Source organism: Kogia breviceps, chromosome 13 (assembly GCF_026419965.1).
Source record: "Kogia breviceps isolate mKogBre1 chromosome 13, mKogBre1 haplotype 1, whole genome shotgun sequence".
Classification (NCBI taxonomy): Eukaryota; Metazoa; Chordata; class Mammalia; order Artiodactyla; family Physeteridae; genus Kogia; species Kogia breviceps.
The window spans coordinates 2,358,907-2,380,846 of NC_081322.1; the positions used below are offsets into that span (position 1 = coordinate 2,358,907).

Below are 21,940 nucleotides of genomic sequence, written 5' to 3' on the forward strand. Positions count from 1 at the left end.
AGATTTTACTTCTTATGAAAAATTGGGAAAAAATACATATGGTATTGTTAAACTAAAAAATATAGCTTATGTTAGCTAGAAGACATCAGTTATGTTCAAATGGTGCATTTCGTCATTATTCTGTTAATTCAATTTCAGGTATTAAGTCCATGCTGAGACCAAAGTTAAGTCCAAGGCTATGATCTGGTCTTACATACACCAGGGGATTCCTCATGTTGGTATATGTCTCCCCAAACAGAGTATGTGACTAAGCACTGATATAAAGGCATGTGTTCATTCTTTCCTTCATTAATGACGTTATGGAAAGTTCTTATGCATTTGGAAAGGATAACATTTCCCCTCACCTCTGTACATTATTCCCTTAGTTGTACAGTTTGATTTATGTTAAGATTAGCTGGCTTGGCTTTGCCAGTTTTGGATTAATTATAAAAATGATAAATAACAACAGGCTTTTCGTTGTGGCTTGACTTTTTGTTTCTTAGGAGGAAAGATGATTACTTGGTATGACTGTTTTACAGCGTAACGAAGAATTCATTTAGGGTCCTGGGTTTGAGGGTAGGGGCAGGGTGACAAGTGGAACCCATTTTCTGATACTTTGCAAAATCTAGAGCCACTTACATGCTAAGGCAGAACCTCTCCAAGAAATTAATGTTAACATAGACACCTTTCTCTGCTAGATTCAGCTGAATGTTGTGGTCTTTGTTTTAATAAAGTAAAGTTTCAGGAAAGGATAAAAGTCCTGCAAAAGCAATTAGAATCAAAATGAGTCATAGTGCTAAAAAGTGAATTTGCTTGTCTCCATTTACAGTACATACGTCATTCCAATGATTCTTGCCTAATTAACAGTATCACCATGGTTTTTTTGTTACTGTCACAAATCTGTTATACTTCTCTAAGAGAATATTTTTAGTTTGAATTTTACGTGTGAGCTGATAAAAGGAGGCTAGGACTTTATTAAAAAAGAAACTTCACATTACACTATCATTTATTTTTTATGGAACTTAGTCTCTAAAATGTGCTTGTATAGAATTGTGTCCAGTCGTATCTTACAATTTCTGCACGTGAAGAAATGTGCCTATTTGTTTGGCTGAGGCCAAATATGTTCACTTTTTGTGTCTACATTTTGGTCACTAAGTCCAACTAAACTTTCTAATATAGAAGACTTTTCAGGAGACAAATGTCCAAACAGCTAATAAGTGTTATACCTTTCCATATTGGCTTAGCAATAAACAGGCAGGGAATAAAAAGGATTTCAATATAAAACCTTCACTGAAGCTGTGATTATTTTGAGCTAATCATATTAGAAATGCAGCTATTAAACTCCAAAAGAGCAAATCACTATTAGGAATGCAAAATAAACAGCAGTACATCATTCCTGACATCTGTAATTATTTATAATTCTCCTAAGTCCACCCCCCCCATTATAGGCAAGCTTAGATTAAAACCCTTAAGCATTTATTTGATATTAGTTGAGATCGCATTAATAGTTCTTTGCCAGAGAGCAAAGCAGCTGCCTTTCCAGTGGGACTCCGATGAGATCTTGACCCAGTTGACTTTGGGATGGTTGAACCCAATGGGTCTACTCCTTCATTTGCACGGGGAAGAGAACCTGGCAGGCACTTTGACTACACCGCCCATCTGCTCTCTAGAACTTAAAGGCACAGGTCCCTCGATCTCAATTCCTGTGGTAGGAAATCATACTGGTCCAGGTGCCCATTTCCTACAGAAACAATATGGAAAGACTCTGTACTCCTGCAAAATCATACTTCCTGGAAAAAGCCTTTTGGGTTTGGAACAACTATTTTGATAAGCTGAATGAGAGGGTGGTACCACACCAAGGAGCTGCCTGAATGAAACTAACGGTGTTTCTCTAGGAGTCTTTACAGAGCTACGTTTCTCTGCTACCTTCGGATGAATGGCGTCATCTTTGTGCAAGAATTGTTATCATTATTTCTTTCTGCTTTTTTCTTTCTGCCATGTATGGAGGTGAGAGGAATATAAGAGCGTGGGGGGAAGAGCTGGTTTTGCAAAGTCGAGGAGAGAGCTTACAGAGGGGTTGAGTGTAACTGCTATTAAAGCAACGGAGTCCGGAGAAGAGCAGGATTTGAGGGTGGTTTGCCTTGAAATGTGCTCTATATAAGTCCCCTATTCCATTTCTGCTCTGATGTCTTTAGCAAACTTAAAACTTAAAATTGCTCAACAATACTGCGTATGAGTGGGCTTCTCCAGGCAGAAGTTGAGAGTACGAGGGAACTGACTTCAGCGTTACGCCAGAGAGGAAAATCTTTTGGCAAAAGCAAATGAGGAGTAAAACAGACTGACCAGCAACTAGAATCTATTTTTGTTTGCCATGTAATTACAATTGGAGACACGAGCCAAGATATATTGCCTCCCCAGTACCTCTGCAGGAACGACTCCCAGCAGTGAACATGGAGCGCCATTTTAGGAAATGATAAACCTGGCACACTCCGTCTGCCTGGACACATCCAGAATATTCTGCTCCATTCTTTTAGCGTGAGCATTTTCCTGGGGCTGATGAGACATGGTGATGGCGGGAGACACATGTGGCCAGATTCTGACCTGAAGGAGGCAAATCTAGACCTGTTGTCAGAGAAAATTCCTGGAACTAGGAACACTTCAAGCTAGTTTGGGGAAAAAGAGGCAATGATGTTTGAAAAGTCCTTTCTCCAGAATGGACCTGCAGAATCATTGTGGATACTTGACCAACACAGCATATTTTCACGTTTAAACCCAAAGTGATACATGTGACATGCTACTCAATTTTGAAATCTTTATTATCTGAGCCAATCCCAGGCCATCAGAATAACCTGCTGACCACTAAAGTTTCTCAAATGCTTCCTTCACAACCACATATAGACTCCGTGAAGTCTTACCTTCCATTAGAATTTAACCCTGAAATGACTTGTCTAGTCCCCCCTATTTGTGTGGAGGGTTCCATGATGCTGTGATTAAACACTGTAGTGACTTTTTCAGTTTTTTCCCTTCAATGGAAAGAAAAATGTCTAGCTTTCAGTTGAACAGATTCAGAGCTGGTTTGATACTGATCTCCAAATAGATTTCAATTCAATGAAGCTAATACTGATTAATTCTTTGTATAATACAGGCTTTATGCTAGGTGCTAAAGTAACTTAGGGAATCTAAAAATAGTGTCTGTTGTTCAGCGATTCTTATGGAATTGGTTCCGATTTGTATAAACCTTCTCTCATTCGAAAGACTTTTGTAGTAGATAACTTGAGATTGTCTCTGTGAAGGTTCCCTACAGTATATTCACCCCATAGACTTTTGCCTTTATCAACCATGGTGGTCTAATGACAGTAGCAAAGGATCCTATTTTAGTTTTCTTTAAACATTTTTTTTATTGAGCATGTCTTTGACTTTTTTCACACTCATGGTCATTTATATGGATGTTGCAGAATATTAGGTCAGTTTATCCTGGCCCTCATGATGTATCTCAGCTCCTGAACTTTATCATCAATTTGGAAAATGAAAGTCACTTGTTACCAAGTGGTACTGCAGCAGTTTCTGTCTTTAACAGAGGATATTTTGTTTCATTTTTTTACACTTTTCTGAAATTTTATTTCTTTTTTTATTGAAGTATAGTTGATTTACAATGTGGTGTTAGTTTCAGATGTACAAATCAGTAAAGTGATTCAGTTATACATTTATATGTATTCTTTTTCAGATTCTCTTCCATTATAGGTTATTATGAGATACTGAATATAGTTCCCTGTGCTCTACAGTAGGTCCTTGTTGATTATCTATTTTATACATAGTAGTGTGTATCTGTTAATCCCAAACTCCTAATTTATCCTTCTCCCCCTTTCCCCTTTGGTAACTATAATTTTGTTTTCTATGTCTGTGAGTCTATTTCTGTTTTGTAAATAAGTTCATTTGTATCATTTTTTCTTTTAGATGCCACATATAAGTGATACCATATGATATTTGTCTTTCTCTGTCTGACTTACTTCTCTTAGTATGACAATCTCTAGATCCATCCATGTTTCTGCAAATGGTTGAGTAATATTCCATTGTGTATATAAACCACATCTTCTTTATCCATTCCACTGTCATGGACATTTAGGTTGCTTCTGTGTCTTGCCTATTGTAAATAGTGCTGCTATGAACATTGGGGTGCATGTGACAGAAGGTATATTAAGTGGTACACACTCTCAAGGGAGCACTTCCTTCCAGAAATGCTACACTCTATGTCCGTAATCCTGTTGGAAGAGCAGTGATTCTGTGTAACTCAGTCTGTGCAGGACTTGATTTGTTAGAACTGAGTCTGCATTACCAGTATTCTGTTGACCTCTATGGCAAGAGCTTTCCACTTGCATATTACAGTAGCCTTTCTAAAGAGATTTCTTTTTAAACTCCCATTATACAAACAGCAATACAGTCCTACTGCCTAGGTAACTTTCATTGGCTATTTAATGGTGAAATGGTAAAACTGACTTCAATCAAGGTTACCTTTATTCAATCAAGAATACCTCTGAGGGCTTCCCTTCCCTGGTGGCGCAGTGGTTGAGAGTCCGCCTGCCGATGCAGGGGACACGGGTTCGTGCCCCGGTCCGGGAAGATCCCACATGCCGGGGAGAGGCTGGGCCCGTGAGCCATGGCCGCTGAGCCTGCGCGTCTGGAGCCTGTGCTCCGCAACGGGAGGGGCCACGGCAGTGAGAGGCCCGCGTACCGCAAAAGAAAAAAAAAAAAAAAAAAAAAAAAAGAATACCTTTGAAAGTCTTCACTGAGAATTCTCCATAGAAGTAAATTCCATATTATATTGCCCAAGAAATTTCCAAAGTGGTGTGTATTCATTGCCTTTACTCGACTTTTAATTTAAGCCATTAAATTCTCTAAAATGTCCAATGTACAGTAAAAGAGTCCTTTTTAATACTGTCATGAGTTTACCAAGCGTGTGCATTCTAGGAGAGATCCTATCGTGAAATATCTTGAAGACATACCGATTGGGTCCCTCTTGATTGTTTTCAACACGGAGTAGTGTTTTCGGCATTTGGGTTTTGGGGATTCATCTCACCCCACACTCTTTGCTTTGCTCCAGCGTATTTAGTTTAATCAGAGTCCGCTCAAGTTTCACATGGAAACTCCAAGTCTGCTTATCAGGGTGCACCTGTTTGCCAGTTTAGGTTGAACTTATGATTGTATGACTTGCAGCTTATTACCTCCCTCGAGTTTATTTTTTCAACAGGCTGACGTTCTGGTGACCAGAAGATGTTGAGATAGCAGAAAATAGGCAGGGGATAAGCAAAAGTTCAGCAATATTTATTAACTGAGACTAGAACTGGTCTGAAGCAATTCTCTCTTCACTCTTCTATCCCATTTTTTTAATAATTAGGAACTCAAAAGGTTATAACAATATGAATAATATATAATGTTAATATTGTACTATATGTTACTTCTAGTTATCAATAACTTCAGTTTATCTGGTAAAATATATTTCTTGTGTAAGGTGTTGGCATGGAGAGGAAATATTGAGGAACTAGAATATGCAGTTTCTTCCTCTTGTACAATTGAAACTATAAGATCTCACTTGATAATAATATATTTAATGAGAGGACACAGCCTAATAATATACATTGTTAGGCACCAATTTATCAGAGTAACTCCTGGATGTATAAGAAAAGCTTCTTATATTCCTACTATGTGGATGGAAGAAATTCAGTTCAGAAACATTAAACACTAATTGATTATATGGTAGATTCTTGGAATACAACATTGAATAAGACGGACACCACCTCGTTCAAGGAACTCATGACTGCACAGGGGAATTGATCTAATCCCAACTAAATAGTCTGGGGAGGGGAGGCAGGCTTAGCCATCCATTGCTTCAACTCCCTGGAATAAAATCTGGCATTGCAACCCTTGAAAGAGTATCTACGATCAACATTTTCTTTTTGGAATTGGTTAGAAAACCATATAAATCAGACATCTGAAGTATGCACACAGAATTCTTGAAGCCATAAAGGCAGTGATTTTCCTTAGTTTGCATCTAATAAGATAGTAAAGCAGCCCACTTGACAGGAAGTGGGCTTCCCGAAGGCTCTGGCAGAGCCAGGTCTGCTGTACACAGAGCTGTACATTCAGAGAACAGCACTGTGTTGACACCCTGCAATAAATGGGGCTCCGCGGTTGCTGTTGCTGCCCCTACTAACTAAAGGAAGCACGTCCAAGATACCTTTTCCAGGGCTAAGATTTTAATGACTTTCCTTGGTTCTGGTGGTTCACTCTAGCACAGTACAGATAGCTCTTGGCAGCACATGTGGAAGCGTCATCCGTGGACCTCTGAGTGCCATTGTGGGGCTTCCAGGGAAGAGTGCCAAGTGCTTTTTACAGTCTCAAAACAGCCATGTTGGCTGGAAGGTGGAGATTGTTAATAATTTTTCACGATGAAGGCAATCTTTGATCTTCCTACATTTTTGCTTTGTCCCAGTTCACACTCCTTTTAAGAGAGCCTTAAAAGGAAGGCTCTCTTGGCACTCTAGAACCCTCTATTGGTAATAATAAGCATTTTTGCCTCAAGGGAGGTGTGAAGAGAGATGGAGATAAGGAGCACATCGTAGCCATTTTAGTTTTAACTTATTTTATGAAATGTTTCTCCCCCCCCCACACACAGTTTTTCTTTCAGGGGTTTAGCTGTGCTTCTGCTTTATTGATAGAGCACAACTTGCTAGGGAAATGGATAGAACGTTCGAGAAAGACATGAAAGATTTGGTCCTCAAATAAACAAACAGAAAATGTGTGAAGCACTTTGACAATAATGGAACGGAAATTATGAATATATGCATGTTTCTAGCATTTTATTCCTTCCTCACGTACCACCTGCTTCCACTTAACCTCAGAGGGTATGAGGTGTGAGAGTGTTTTATGCTCTCATGACGTACAATCAGAAAGAAATGGGGAGGAAAGAATGGGATCAAAGTAGAAGAGCTAGGGAATCTTTAAGGAGAAACATTAGGAAGCCCCTTTGGTGTGAGGAAAGTGGGTTGTAAGTAAAAGGACTTCATGGAGCGTTATTGTGGTCTATAGCGTCCCCGTTTGATATTCAGTAGATTGCATGTGAAAATTACGAGTAATTATGAAAGAGCTTTTTGTCTTCTGGACGGGATTTTCTCAACTGTCGTGCCATGCCAAGAAGCTGCATCACGTGAATAGTGAATGACCACTTACTGAGTCATCTATTCAAAGATAACTTTACTTAGTTTAGTATCCTTTCTGGGTATTTCACCTCATAAAGGTTTTCTTTAATTTTTATGGCATGTCTTCCATGGACCCCTTCAAAACAGAGCCTGACCAGGAGTTCAGGTGCCCTTGATTTACGGAGGGGGTGGTCTTCAGAAAAACCTCTCTAGGAGGGAGTGAGGCCGAGTAAGGAAGGAGAAAGAGGCAAGTGAAGATGTGGTTTCAGGTCAAGTCCAGTCTTGGTCTGATGTGTGGGGGAAGCTTTGGACTCTTCACTGCAGTGAAGAGTGCATCCTTGTACCATAATCACTCAGCCATGGGTGTGCTAAAGAAAAAATTATCCATGACACTTGTTACAGATGATAAGGCAGACTTTGTTCCTGGAAGATTACTACAATGGAGTTTTGTAGTAGGGAAAAGAGATCGGACTCAATTCTGACTCCAACAAGGACAAATGGAAATTTATAACCAAGGAGCAGGGTCAGCGGGTGAAAAATTACCAAGGAATAAGGGGTTTTTTTGTTTTTGTTGTGTTTTTTTTGCTAAACTGACTCAACAGAATTCTTGCTGCAGGCAGGCCAGGGTGATAAAGATAATATCAAGGGTAGGGGATGAGAAATGTCATCAGATAGAGGGGGTGGTCAGATACCAAGGCTGGAGGATTTTTGCCAAATGGACTAAGCCAGATTCTTGCTTGAACTGGATTCTACAGGGACAGACTGGGAGGCCCAAGGTCCAGCTAGTGGAGCAGAGGATTCAGAGGAGCCTGATGAAAGCTCAGGTAAGGGAGAGAGCCTTTGTCAGGTGGTGCATATCCCTCCTGGGTGAAGTGGCTTCCACGAGATCAGGGCAGTTTTCTGGAGGAGGGCAACATCTATGAGCTGGTAGCCACCAACACTCACTGAAGCTGGGGCATGGGTGGATTGGTAACGGTGAAGCACCAGGATTTGGATTTATAAGAGCTCTGGCACAGAGTTGGATCTGCACAAGGCAGATGAAGTTGGCATCTGTGTTGGGCCATTTAAAGAAGTATAGTATTTTTCGCTTCATGTCAGTCAGACCACGTGATATCTAGACTCCTTTACAGGGACCTTTAAGACTTGTGCCACAGTCTCCAGCCTCATTTAAGGACACTGTATTCCTCACATTTTATCGTTATCGTATACCAAGCTTCTTTGATTCCCTAAATCCACCATCCCTACCCTACTCCTTCCTCATAGGTACTTTCATTTGACTGTTTGCTACCATTCTTCTTGCCATAACTTAGATATCACTCCCTCCTGGAGGCTTTTCTTCGTACCCTGAATTAGGTTCGACATCCCCTTCCAGCCTCCTAAGGCACTTTGTACTGCCCTTCATAGTAATTTCCAGAATACATTTTAATTGCTCGTTGGCTTCTTTATCCGTGCATCCTTATAGACTACACGTCTATGAGGGCAGACATTAGCACCTGGCAAATAGTAAGTACATGCATTATGAATTTATATATGAATATACAGAATAAATTTAAAAAATATCTAAAATTGTCATATTTGTTCTTTTTTGTTTTTGTTTTTGTTTTTTTTTTTTGTTTGTTTGCGGTACGCGGGCCTCTCACTGCTGTGGCCTCTCCCGTTGCGGAGCACAGGCTCCGGACGCGCAGGCTCAGCGGCCATGGCTCACGGGCTTAGTTGCTCCGCGGCACGTGGGATCTTCCCGGACCAGGGCACGAACCCGTGTCTCCCGCATCGGCAGGCGGATTCTCAACCACTGCGCCACCAGGGAAGCCCTAAAATTGTCATATTTGTGAGGATGAATCTTTCTGTTAAAACGTACAATAATACAAAATACAGATTAACCCCCAGATCTAAAAGAAGACCTTCTAAGTCACATGTAAGTTTTGGCAGGATTAAGAGAGAGCTAGATAGTGAATCCCAATGATTAGGCTTTGGATTTAGGCAAACAATTTATCTCCCACACAACAGTAAATCTATTTTTCTAATGTATATGGCTACTGTCATGCCTAATAACATGCCCGTCTGTATGAAAGCGTATCTGCAATCGGGGTAGTGTTTAGCTTTGTGCATCATCCAAAAAGAAATGAAAAAGTCCAAGTATCACTGAGGAGGGCTATGATAGATGTCTACATCGTTTTTATCTTTAAAGACAAGCCATTCAGGAAAAGGCTGGGAACCGCCTGCCTAGAGCAAAACCGCTTCGTCGGATGGGTCCGGATACAAGCACTGGTACGGTGTGAGCTTTAAAGTCAGACAGGCTTTGGGTTTAGTGCCAGCTCTGATGCCAGGGTGACCTTGGGTGACACCATCACCATCCTCATTCTACAGGCTCGTCGTTTGTAACAGCTGTTGTGGAAAGTCAGTGAGATTATGCCTGCGATAGGCTGAACAGCGTATCAGAGCACAGTCAAAGCCCACGGCGTTTGCTAATTCACCATAACACACCATGGTGGGACAGCATGGGGTGGGGGGGCGGGTAATTGCTTAGCCTGCTGGATGTGAGACTCCTGTCCAGCCTCAGGAGGGGAGGTATCCTTAAGTAGAATGGTGGGGGAGTACAACGGACCACAGAATCCACGCATCGTCCCATTGTGCCTAGCTCAGACCTGCAGGTAGAGTGTCAGAGTGTAATGACCATTGCTACATCGATTGAGCATTCTCTGTGTGTCAGGCACTTTTTTTTTTTTTTTTTTTTTTTGCGGTACGCGGGCCTCTCACTGTTGTGGCCTCTCCCGTTGCGGAGCACAGGCTCTGGACGCGCAGGCCTAGCGGCCATGGCTCACGGGTTTAGTTGCTCCGCGGCATGTGGGATCTTCCCGGACCAGGGCACGAACCCGCGTCCCCCGCATCGGCAGGCGGATTCTCAACCACTGCGCCACCAGGGAAGCCCATGTGTCAGGCACTTTAACTTACACTCTCTCTAGTTTTTACATTGTGTGAAAATTACATACTATCATCTCAATTTTACATACACGAAAAATAGGCTCAGAGACATCAAAGGATTTGCCCAAGCTGCTACAGCCATGAAATGACAGAGCCAGGATTGGACCTAGATTTATCTAGCTGAAGGCAAACGTTGAGGTTAGTTTTAGAAAAAAAACATATTTGAGGGAAAAATGAAACCCAAGATCTCGGCACTGCCTTTTCTTTTCCTCCGGTCCTGTTAGCAAGCCATTAGAATGTCACTAAAAAGTAATTTTGTTATGATTTCCCTTGACCCTGGTCTCCAAGGTGACTCCACACCATATCTCATTCCAGCTTCTTTCTCTAAGTGCTGGGGAACAGATATGCTTTGGGTTCCTTTTGATTCGTTCTTTTTCTCTGTAATTTACTCTGCACTGTCCACCCATATACTGGATATACATCAACCTTACAACCACAGGTATCTATAAAGTGGAAGCATCTATTTAAAGATACTTTTTCTGACTCTTCATTTTATGTATTTGGCAAATGATAAAGATGTTCTCTGCACGAGAAAAAGGATACTACTGTATAAATGCTCCTTATTTGAGATGTGAAAGCAGTAACCTTTAATGCTTAATAATCTTATATCTATTCCATTTTCCCCTTGATTTATGTTGCTGTTTGACAGCTCTTTGTGGTGTGGAATATCAGTAAATGGGAGTATTTGGCATTAATCATTTTCAGTAGGAATTTTATTAGTCTTTTATTTTTCACCATATTGTAAATTTTCTGACATAATATTGTAAAGTTTGCTGACATAATTGTCTTATAATCAGGACACATCTCACTACTTTTTAACAGACCAACATAGCATCAGAAAATTCCAGGGCTAGACGGGATGCTAATAATTTTAAAATCTAGTTTCTCAAAGTGTATTCCAGTGTTCAAGGTTCTCACTATCTCCACCTTCTCTGTCAAACGATGACAAAATGTTTGCATGCTTAAGTGAACTGTGGAAACAGTGATTTAGGATGAATTACAAAGGTTTCTTCTAAGTATCTGCTTGGCTAATCCACACTGCCTCTCTAACAGGGAACACAGGGTACAGGATTGCTCAAGTTCACTGTGTTTAACCATCCCCCTTATCCCACTCCACCTCCGCCCGTCTTTCATGAACCATCTTGTGGGGCCAGTACGCCTCAGAATACACTGATCTATTCAAATATTTGTCTGCAGATTAGGAAACTAAGCCCCAGAGAAGTTAATTCATCACCCGCTGTGAGACCATGGGCACCTCCATGTATTCTTTACTTTTGTTGCTGAAATCTATTCACCTGTCCTTTAGGCCTGGGCGTAGCAGTCAGACTAGAGGAGGCTTACCTGCAGGCTACAGAAACTTTGGTAAAATCAAGTAATAGTCCGTAATATCAAGGAAGAATCGTTTCTGAAAAGAGAAATGCATTACAGAAGCGAAATCAAGACAGGAGTCTTAAAATTCTAATTTAAAATGAATGATGGTTTTTGATAATGGGATTTGACCCAGCTTCTTAGTTCAGGAAAGTATTTTTTAATCACTGGAAAAACTAGTGGATTTTTGGTATCTTGCATAAAATTTGATTTTTGAAATAATCAGAATAGTTCAACACATTTAAATGTGCTAAGTGATCTAGTTGAGATTACTTTTTGAAAAAATAAAAAGTCATTCATGTTTCCAGATTGTATTAATGTAACACTAATTCTTATAAGTTTTGCTTTTATTTATGGAGAAGCATTTAGTCAGGAGAGTCAAATAATTTTTAATATCTAGTTTATTTTGAAATAGAATGGATTATACCATTGGCAGCACGTGACCAGTTTTGGTAAAGTGCTTATTTTGGTGTAGTCTATAACAAGGCAATGTAGGAAAGAAGGATAAGGCTAAACTGAGAAACTACTTAACAACTGTCTTTTTTCATCATCTAATCAGGTAGGAGGAACAGCTGGCAGCCTCGGGTGCTCTTAGCATCTGATCACAATGTCCTTAGGGGTGTATGACACAGCAGTGAAGGAATTTCACTTTTGGCTTTGGCAAAAATTACAAAAGAAAAGTCTGTAAGCAGTGTTTTCTTTTATATCTGCAGTTCCTTCCTCCCCACTTCGCCCCCATTCTTCTTCCCCTTCTTCGCAGCATCCTTTAAGTGTAGCTTGCTGGGTAGCTTGGGTAGCTGCTAAGGAGTAGAAGAAAATGTATTTATCTTTCCTTTCTTCTCTTTACTTACCCGTCTAGTTAAATCATTGGTCTAGTTAAATCAAGAACGATATTTTATATTTGTGCAGAATATTGTGATATATATAGTACGTTCACAAGCATTTTTATTTAATTCTTTTTTTTTTTTTTTTTTTTTTTTTTTTTTTTTTTTTGCGGTACGCGGGCTTCTCACTGCCGTGGCCCCTCCCGTTGCGGAGCACAGGCTCCGGACGCGCAGGCGCAGCGGCCACGGCTCACGGGCCCAGCCGCTCCGCGGCACGTGGGATCCTCCCGGACCGGGGCACGAACCCGCGTCCCCTGCATCGGCAGGCGGACTCTCAACCACTGCGCCACCAGGGAAGCCCCTTTTATTTAGTTCAGGTAGGCAGAGCAGACGTTGCTAATTGTCTTTACAGATGATGAAAATGAGGATTAGGGAGGTCAAGTGATTTGTCCAGTTCACAGCTAAAGAACAACAGACTGGAATCAGAGCCAGGTATGCTTTTTATTTTAATGAAGTGTAGACTGTGTTTTTCTCCACTACAAAATGAATTCATATGTATTATATAATATTAGAAAAAGTAAAGAATAAGAACATGAGGAAAAATTACCTATTTCTCCAACATCCAGAGATAATCGTTCGTCTGTTCAGTTGTTTTAATATTTGGATTTTTTAAAAGTAATTTTGGTCAAATTGCATATATGCCTACATCCAAGTTTTTTTCTGGTTAACCTTTTTATATACATATTTTTAAAGGTTATTATAAAATATTTTTACTTGACCCTTTTGAAAATACAAAAAGTAGACTTACTAATTTTAACAAGTTAAGCTACGTAAGAGTCAATCATCTTCTACTCCTGACACCTGTTACCAGCCCTGTTGTCTAGCTTGACACCCTTACAAATCAGCATATGTAAATTAAACTCTATTTATTCCTAATTTTACATATGTAATATAACCATATAAACATATATAAACAAAATATGTATTACAATATATAAATGAGATCTTAACGTACATATCATACATTACGTGCTGGGGTTGTTTTTAGTGTGGTATTTCTTCTTTTAAGAGTTGCTGTCTCTCTGACCCTTTCTTTTTTGCTCTTTCTACATTGCAAAGACATCAAAAGAGGGTTCATGTAGTAACAATATTTATTAAAGACATAAATGTTCTAAAGTAGAGGAATGTAAAAGCAAATTATGATACCTTCAACATGTTGGACACTTTTTATAGCTTTTAAAGATGTTTATGATGAGTGTACTATACTATTAGGAAACACTTATTAAGTATGTAAAAAATTCCTAAAAATAAATTGGGAAGGAAATACGTCAGAATATTGACGGCACTTTTCTCTAGGTGACATTTTAAAATTCAATTCAAACTTTTTATTATTTTAAATAACCCAAATTATTAATAATAAAGAGACAAATTTTGAGATAGAGATATACAGGGATTCTCACCTGTGTATTTGCCCTTGATCTTTTCCTTGACTGTCCTACTCGGTGAAGTTTCTTATTTTTTGAACAGCCCTCTCCCTGTCTATGGTAATAATTCTAATGTGAATTATGAACCAATTTACTCTTTCTCTTATAGGATCCTCAAAGTTTACCTTTTTCCTTTAGTGAGCTGTTTATCAATTGATTAAGAATACTACATTTGGGGAGATTGGCTTTCTAAACCCCCTTTTGATTAAATGGACTCTGACAGAATATAAAAGAAAAAAACATTTACTTTCTTCATATACTAGATTCGTGTCTTTATCATATAATAGACGCGTTGATAATATTTAGCTAGGTTCTTATTAGTCATTTGGGCAATTAGGAGTACAGCTGTGGGGCACTGAATTAAGAAAAAACACATATCGAAAATCACTCAAATTTAAAAACTTTCCTTAAAAGCTTTGTGGTTGGCAGTACATTGCAAGACAGTTTAGGAAGTCTTGTAGGAGCTCAAGAATATACAAAGTAGCATAAGGTATCCTTTGCTCAAGCCTGGACATATCTCTTAACGGTACAAAAATGAATGCTTGGTCCAGTTTATTTTAAAATTTCTCCATTACTCTATAATGTGCAGAGTATATCGAAAGCATTCTATATCTCCTTTTTTTGTGAGATGTGCATCTTCTATGACAACAATTTGTAACCAAGGCAACCAAACCTTTGCTTAATGTCCTATACTTTAGTAAAATAAAATGCATGTCATTTTAAGTACAGTTTTTTTTTTAATAGAGATGGTTTGAGATTTTACTTCTAATGAAGATGAAACTGTTTATTATTCTATTTCCCACCAAATCACGTCTTTCTATGTGTTGAGAGGGACCCTTCTCAGAAATATGATTGCTTCAGGTCTGAGGAGCCATTCTTCTCTCCCTCTGCCTCCTAAGCTTGACACGTTAACAATTATTATCAGTTTTTGTTTTTGGTCTCCATCCATCTATGCGATTTGAACTTCCTTAATCCTGTTTGAAACACAAGTGAGTATAAATAAATAAAATATTCAAATTGAATAAGAAAGTGAAGCTATCCAAAAAATTCAGCCTGTAGAGACAATCAGCTGGACAGATTCAAGCTGAGTAATACTTTTAATTTTTTCCTAGTGGTTTCAGTGTCCCTCTGGATTATCAAAATTAATATTGATGCTTTCTGCTTCAGATTTGAAGACCGTAATAGATATATGCAATTTCCCAACATTCAGCTCTTCCAGGGTTCCATCGCCTGCCTTTTTATTTGTAAAGTATTTGATTTGTTGCCTCAGTTTATCCATGGAGGACCTTTGTGATGGAGAATAACTTTTCCAACTCTTTCAAAGCCTTCAGTATGAGTCTACTTTCATTTCAGATTGAGTTGATTTGTTCTGTTTTCGACCACCAACAATATAGTGTATTTGCTGGTTGGTTCATTCATTCAAAAGAATCTTTATGTCTTGGAAAGTGAGGAAGAAAGAAGGGAGAACAGAGATCAACTCTGTTCTGTGGATCTAAAGCAGAGGATCGAACACACAGTCTTCCTTGTTAATTTCTTGAAAGGGCGTCAGGAACTATCAGCCAGCAACCACGACTGTAAGAACTTTGTAAGATTCTCAAACTTGTTTTCTTTCTCCTGTTCATTAATTGTTAGTTCCTGTTATCCCCAACCGAGTGGCATTTAACAGCTTAAAGACATAGGATCGATGAGCTGGCCTCCAGAAGCTGCGAGACTGGGGGAGATTGGGGAAGGAATGGTAAAAGGAGGGAAATCATCCAACTGCTCAGCAGTTTGAAGGAGATGGAGACAATTGTGCAGGAACTGGGTGAGTGAATGGCAGCACTGAAGGAGAGCTCACTGGATCCCTGAAGTTTGTACCATGGAAGAAAGAAGGATGACGATGGAGATGAACCAGAGCTTGAGACTGGCCAGCGCTAACAATGCAAATGCCTGTATGATCTTGGCATACAGCATCCTTTAGTCAGCTTCCCCAGGCTAATCTTGGCTTTCTCAAATGCTTCCCTTCTTGGATAAGATCGCCAAGATTTTCCTACTTGCTCTTTTGACTTCACGGGATGTTGGGATAGAGAGACGGAGGTCACAGTCCTTTGTATGTAACGAGGCAGGATGCAGAGAAAAGCAGGGTGACCTCTTTGAGCTTTAGTTATTTTTTTTAATCTGTGAAGAGTAAATAATAGTATCTGTCTAGTAGTGTCTGTCAACAATCAAATTTGATAATCGCTGGTCCTACTTTGATTGTTCTTTGTCTTTTTTATTTACACTTCTTGTCTTCTTAGTTGGTTTGTAATATTCTTAAATACCAAGACACATCTTAAACCTGTTGTATCTCTGGTGCCTCGTACTATGTACTCTGGACTCTGGGACTCAAATGGCTCTTTATGAATGTTGTGTGCCCTTGGCTGGAAAATAACAATAGCCAAAACTTATGGAGCACTCACTGTATGCCTGTCTATATTGTAAGTATGTTGTGTAAGTAATTGCACGACGACATTGAGAGCAATTGATCACCATTTTACAGGTGAGGAGACTGAGGCCCAGAACTGAAATAACTTGACCAAGTGGTCCAGATGGTAATGTGGCTCCAGAAACCACTCCCTTAATCACTGTGCTCTACTGAGGACCACGTGGCATCCCTCACTAATTCCCTAAGTCATGGAAAGAAGAGGAAACATTTGTGCCTGTACACAATGGGCAAGGGGCCACCACTGCTTCTGAGACTGGAGTGATTTTTGTATGTGCTTCATGCCCAATAGCAGAATATGTTCTTCTTTTCCCAGGAAAGTACGAGAAATAATCTGACGGTGCAGATTCAGGAGCAAGAAAAGTGTGGATCTGTTGCTGCTGTTCTAGCAGTTGGCTCTTGCTCTTTTTTCTTTATTGAGTAGTTTCCACAGAGAAACTGTCTTGCTCTGCACACCTAAACAATAAGAATAAGACCAATCACAGCAGTGAAACACTCATACTAAAAATGTAGATCTATTCATATGCCATCACTGTTCATCTCATGAGTTTTCAAATAGAGGGAGCTGACTGTCATCATGTTCATAAATATATTATAGATTTGTATTATTTATTTATTTATTTATTTTTTGCGGTACCTGGGCCTCTCACTGTTGTGGCCTCTTCCGTTGCGGAGCACAGGCTCTGGACGCGCAGGCTCAGCGGCCATGGCTCACGGGCCCAGCTGCTCTGCGGCATGTGGGATCCTCCCGGACCAGGGCATGAACCCGTGTCCCCTGCATCGGCAGGCAGACTCTCAACCACTGCGCCACTAGGGAAGCCCCTATTTATTTTACATGGTGTCTTTTTCCTCAGAAGATCCTTAGGCTGTGCTGGGCAGAAAGAGGTGGTGGAATGGGAGGACCATGAACTGTAGGGACGGACAGATCTGTGTTCAAGCCTAACTGTACTGTGGATTAGCTGCATGAATTTGGTCAAGTTACTTACCTTAACTGAGCCTCCGGGGATGATAAGGCATGACTTGCAGGGCTCTTAGGAAGATTATGTTTTGAATTTCAAACAAGTTGTATGGACAATGAGAATTTTTCAGCTGCCCCAAAGTGAGCTTTGCTTACTTTATCAGTATGGCTGCTCATGGTTACCCAGACTCATGAAATCATTACACAATTACATATTTCCTTTTGGCTTCACAAACCTGAGCATAAGTTTCTTTCATGGTCTTAGAAAATTCAAATGACAACAATAGTTTTTTGTCTTGGGCACTAAATACAGCACCTCACCTCCAGGTACTCTTAGAAATCTGCGCATGTGCTAGTCCATGAATATCACAATTTTCTTATATGTTGCAGAATAGAAAAATATGATTATGTTGCTTCAATGGCTTAAAAAGAAGTTGTTGGGTTTTAATGAGTATTGTGAATCGAAACATACTCTGTGTTATCCAACATGCTGTTGTAAATGTTAGCTAATCAATGAAATTACAGCAATATTTTCTTTTCCCAGTATTGATGTGTTCCATACAGGTGGTATGATCAACCATCCCAGTTTCCTGGGTTATAGGACTGTCAGTGCTAAAACTAGGAAGGTCCTTGACAAACCAAAACAAGTTGGTCACCTTACATATAAGGGTGAGAGGGAACTGTGGTAATATCAGTTACATGAATCTATCTTCTGATAAATTCATTAAAATTTCAAATAACTGTTTTTACTTAGTTGCTCCTAAATGAAGTGACTGTGAATTTTATTTTCAACTTAAATTTCTAGGTTTTATACTGTTTGGAGCTTGTGTCAGAGTAGGTATAAGAAGTTATTAATGGGAACATATGTATATGTATAACTGATTCACTTTGTTATAAAGCAGAAACTAACACACCCTTGTAAAGCAATTATACTCCAATAAAGATGTTAAAAAAAAGAAGTTATTAGTCTTTTATCAAAATTAGAGAGAAAATTGTAGGTTTCAGTGGTTCAAGACCTAACCAGAAGATAATTCTAAGATTTTATAATTGGATTCCATTCCACATCCTTCTGCATCCCAGAAATGGCCATCTCAATGCCTGGGCCCATCGTATTATACTATTACTGTGTAATTTACAGCTAGAGTCCACTTTTTGCCAGGTTTTGAGCCATACCTAGATTCTAGAACAATTTGAGGGAAACTTATTTAAAAATAAAAAAGGGAAAACCCTCCAGAAAACTGTCACTACTTATCAAGAATAAGAGAAAACAGAAAATCTCAAAAAGAACAAAAGTAATTTTCTTTTCAGTATAGGATAATCCAATTCTCATTTTCTAATAAAAATGCACAAAGACTCAAAGATTGAGAGTTTGAAATTGAAATTAGTTTTTGTTCTTTTGGAGTGAGTCTTTGATGCCTTTAATGTGTTTCTTCTGTTCTCTACCAATTTAGTCCCAACTTAACATCTTGGAATCTTCATTATAATCCCACCTCTCTCTTCTGCTTACCAAAACTAGTTCTCAGAAACAACACAAAATTAGTTCACACTGCTGTGTAATAATGTAGAATTTAAATAATTATCCATCCTCTAGAAGTTCCATTTTAACATGAGAGAGTTTCCTAGTCTAAGAAACAGACCTCTAAAGGTATGATTCCAGTTACAAGGAATTCTAGGCAGTAGGAGGACAGAGGTGAACCTTGCTGTTACCTCTGAAATCATACCATGGAATAATCATTTTCCTGAGGAAAAATCAGGAAAGAGATTTTGCCTGGTCATGACTAAAGGCCCATATCTGAGTCCAGGTGTAACTTTGAATTACTTATCAACTACTTCTTCAGCAGCAATTCTCAATGTATATGAAATACATCGCCATCTTTGAATGCCTAGAGACCAGACTAATTTTTACATTCTTATTCTCTCAGGTTGACTAAAAATGCAGAAAGCTATGGCTGAAGCAAGGATCCATCACTGATACAATGAGAGAATGATGGTACCCGGGGATGTGCTGGTGAGTAGCCTTAATTCTTGCACGTCTGCATAAGCCCCTTGCAGCTGTGTGGCAGCCTGTGACTCTTCCCTGTTGGTGACATCTCAGCTGTGTTTTGTTAGGCAATGTAGGCTCTTCAGCCGCCAAGGGCATGATTAGTGATCAGTACAAGCCAGTCCTGGCAGTCCTATTCCTCTTTGCTTCTGTTTGGTTTAAGGGTAGATATGACTGAGTTCTGGTTACTGGGATGTAAAGAAAGGGTCCTGGGACAGATTTTCTCCTATGTTAAAAAAAAAAAAAGCAGAGCCTTAAAGACGGTTCTCTCCTTCTTTTCTTGAATGCTGCTGGGGGAGGGTGTGATGCTTCAGCTTCAGTAGACGTCTTGACATCATGGTGATATACCCAAGGACAAAACTACAATGCCCTGATGATGGTGGAACAGAAAGCAACTCAGATTGGTGCAGCAACTGTTGAGTTGCAGCAACTGTTGAGTTGCTGAATTGGGTGGTTTGTAATATACGTAGCCCCATGGATTCATTTCTCATCACCATTAACACCTCCATCCACTCACTTCCTTCCACATAAACACAGCAATTTAACAGCTGGCCTTTCCTGTTTTCCCTGTTCATTTTTCCTGCAAGCTTTAGTTTGGTCTTTTGTATTCTCCCTTGTTTTTCTTATTGCCAGATGTCTTTGATACTCAGGATTTTAGCTTAATTTGATTTCCATTTTGCACTTTCACCTGATTTCACTTCTCCATCATCTACTTTTGCTTCCTATTTGCAGCCATTCCTGATCTGTTTACCAAACCATCTATCTCTCTTCTTTACAACCCCAATGAATTAGGCATTCAAATGGACCAGCCCTAATAACTGGAGTTCCAGTGTCATTTAGTATCACGAATGATCACTGGAGTGCCTATACTTTTAAAGTGTTTGTTTAGTTGTCTATAAATACCTGACAAGAGTGACAGGAGGCATTGGTAGAAAGCACAAGATTAGTAGAATAAAACTGCACTAGAGGTTTTCTCACGTATGCTTCCGTATGTTACATAATCTATGAATGAAAAGATTCATAGACTCAAATAATGTAGCACTTTGAATTGAAATAAGAATATATAGCCTAAATTTCTGAAATCTCAACCATCTATGGCTACAAAATGAGGTTCAATCGTGTAATATGTTCAAATTAGCATACCCCAGGTGGCCTGATTGCTTGAAATCAGCTTTCTCTTAAGTGTGTTTCCTGCCTATTTTTTGAGATGCCCCATGAAAGAGCATTGTAGAACTTTTACATTTCTGCACTTGTGAAGGAATGCAGTTAAGTGATATGAAGTTGTATTCTGATGCTTCAGGGAGAATTATCTAAAAATTAAATCTTAATTGGGAAGTGAGAGGTGGGGTAGGAATGGATGCAAAAACAAATAAGGGCCTGGGATGCTTCTCTGCCCCTTTCTTGCATTACCGATTCTGTGTTTATCTTTGCTCAGCACTGATAATTCTTTACTGCATGAATCATTACAGTTACCTGTAAGGTTTAAGGAACCAACATAGAAACACCATGAAAAACCACAGGAGGAAAAAAGAATTACTAAAGCACAAGTGGGGAAATAGCATTAGATAGAACCATGTCATTTGAGAAAAGTTAAATTAAACAAGACACTAAAAGCAAAGCCCAAGAGGATTTTATAGTGCAGTGATAATAATAATAATAATAAAAATGGTTATGAAGAACCTAGGGGCAGGACAGGAATAAAGATGCAGAGGTAGAGAATGAACTTGAGGACACGGGGAGGGGGAAGGGTAAGCTGGGACGAAGTGAGAGAGTGGCATGGACATATATACACTACCAAACATAAAATAGATAGCTAGTGGGAAGCAGCCACATAGCACAGGGAGATCAGCTCGGTGCTTTGTGACCAGCTAGAGGGGTGGGATTGGGAGAGTGGGAGGGAGAGAGATGCAAGAGGGAAGAGATATGGGGATATATGTATATGTATAGCTGATCCACTTTGTTGTAAAGCAGAAACTAACACACCATTGTAAAGCAATTATACTCCAATAAAGATGTTAAAAAAAGATAAGAGTATATTTCAACAAATCAGTTATATATATTTTTAAAACCCTACACTTCTCACTGTGTGAAAAATATTGATAAATCCTTCTAGGAAAAATTTACTTTGCTAAAGGAAGCATGGGAAATTGTAACATATGCCAAATCTCTTGAAGAGGACCACTAGCAAATGACAATATAATAAGAAAAAAGGTTAGTCTCTGAATCTCAAGAAATAAAGCTTTTATCCACCCTATTTTTTTCCACGTTAGCAAGGAGTCCCTCAGAAGGATTCTTTAAGGTCTTTATTTTTTTTCCCCTATTGAATGAATGAAGAGAAAACTGGTCTTCAATGACCAGACAGGGACGATTTAACAATCTAGGTGAGACTAATTTAGTTAGACATCACTGCTATGGCCAAACTTTCCCCTCAGGACTACGGTGAGTTTGCATTCTTGGTCAAAGTGTCTGTTGACTAGTGAAATAGACACTGATGTAAACATGTTGAGGTCAGAAAGCATCATACGTAGCAATAGAGAAAGCCATTTACGTTTTTTCTGAATCTTTCTTTAAGAATCTGTGAAGTACAATGAAATATTTAGCACTAAATAGAAATGAGCTATCAAGCCATGAAATGAACCTTAAATACATA

The 21,940-nt window shown here is 39.3% G+C and overlaps 1 long non-coding RNA gene across 1 annotated transcript in view; it reads left to right on the forward strand.

The window, feature by feature from the left end:
- LOC131768119 (uncharacterized) overlaps positions 1–21,940 on the forward strand; it is a 358,014-nt gene that overhangs the window by 72,638 nt on the left and 263,436 nt on the right. The window contains exon 2 of the long non-coding RNA XR_010836178.1: positions 19,172–19,257. This is a non-coding gene — a long non-coding RNA (uncharacterized lncRNA). The remainder of the gene's footprint in view (positions 1–19,171; positions 19,258–21,940) is intronic.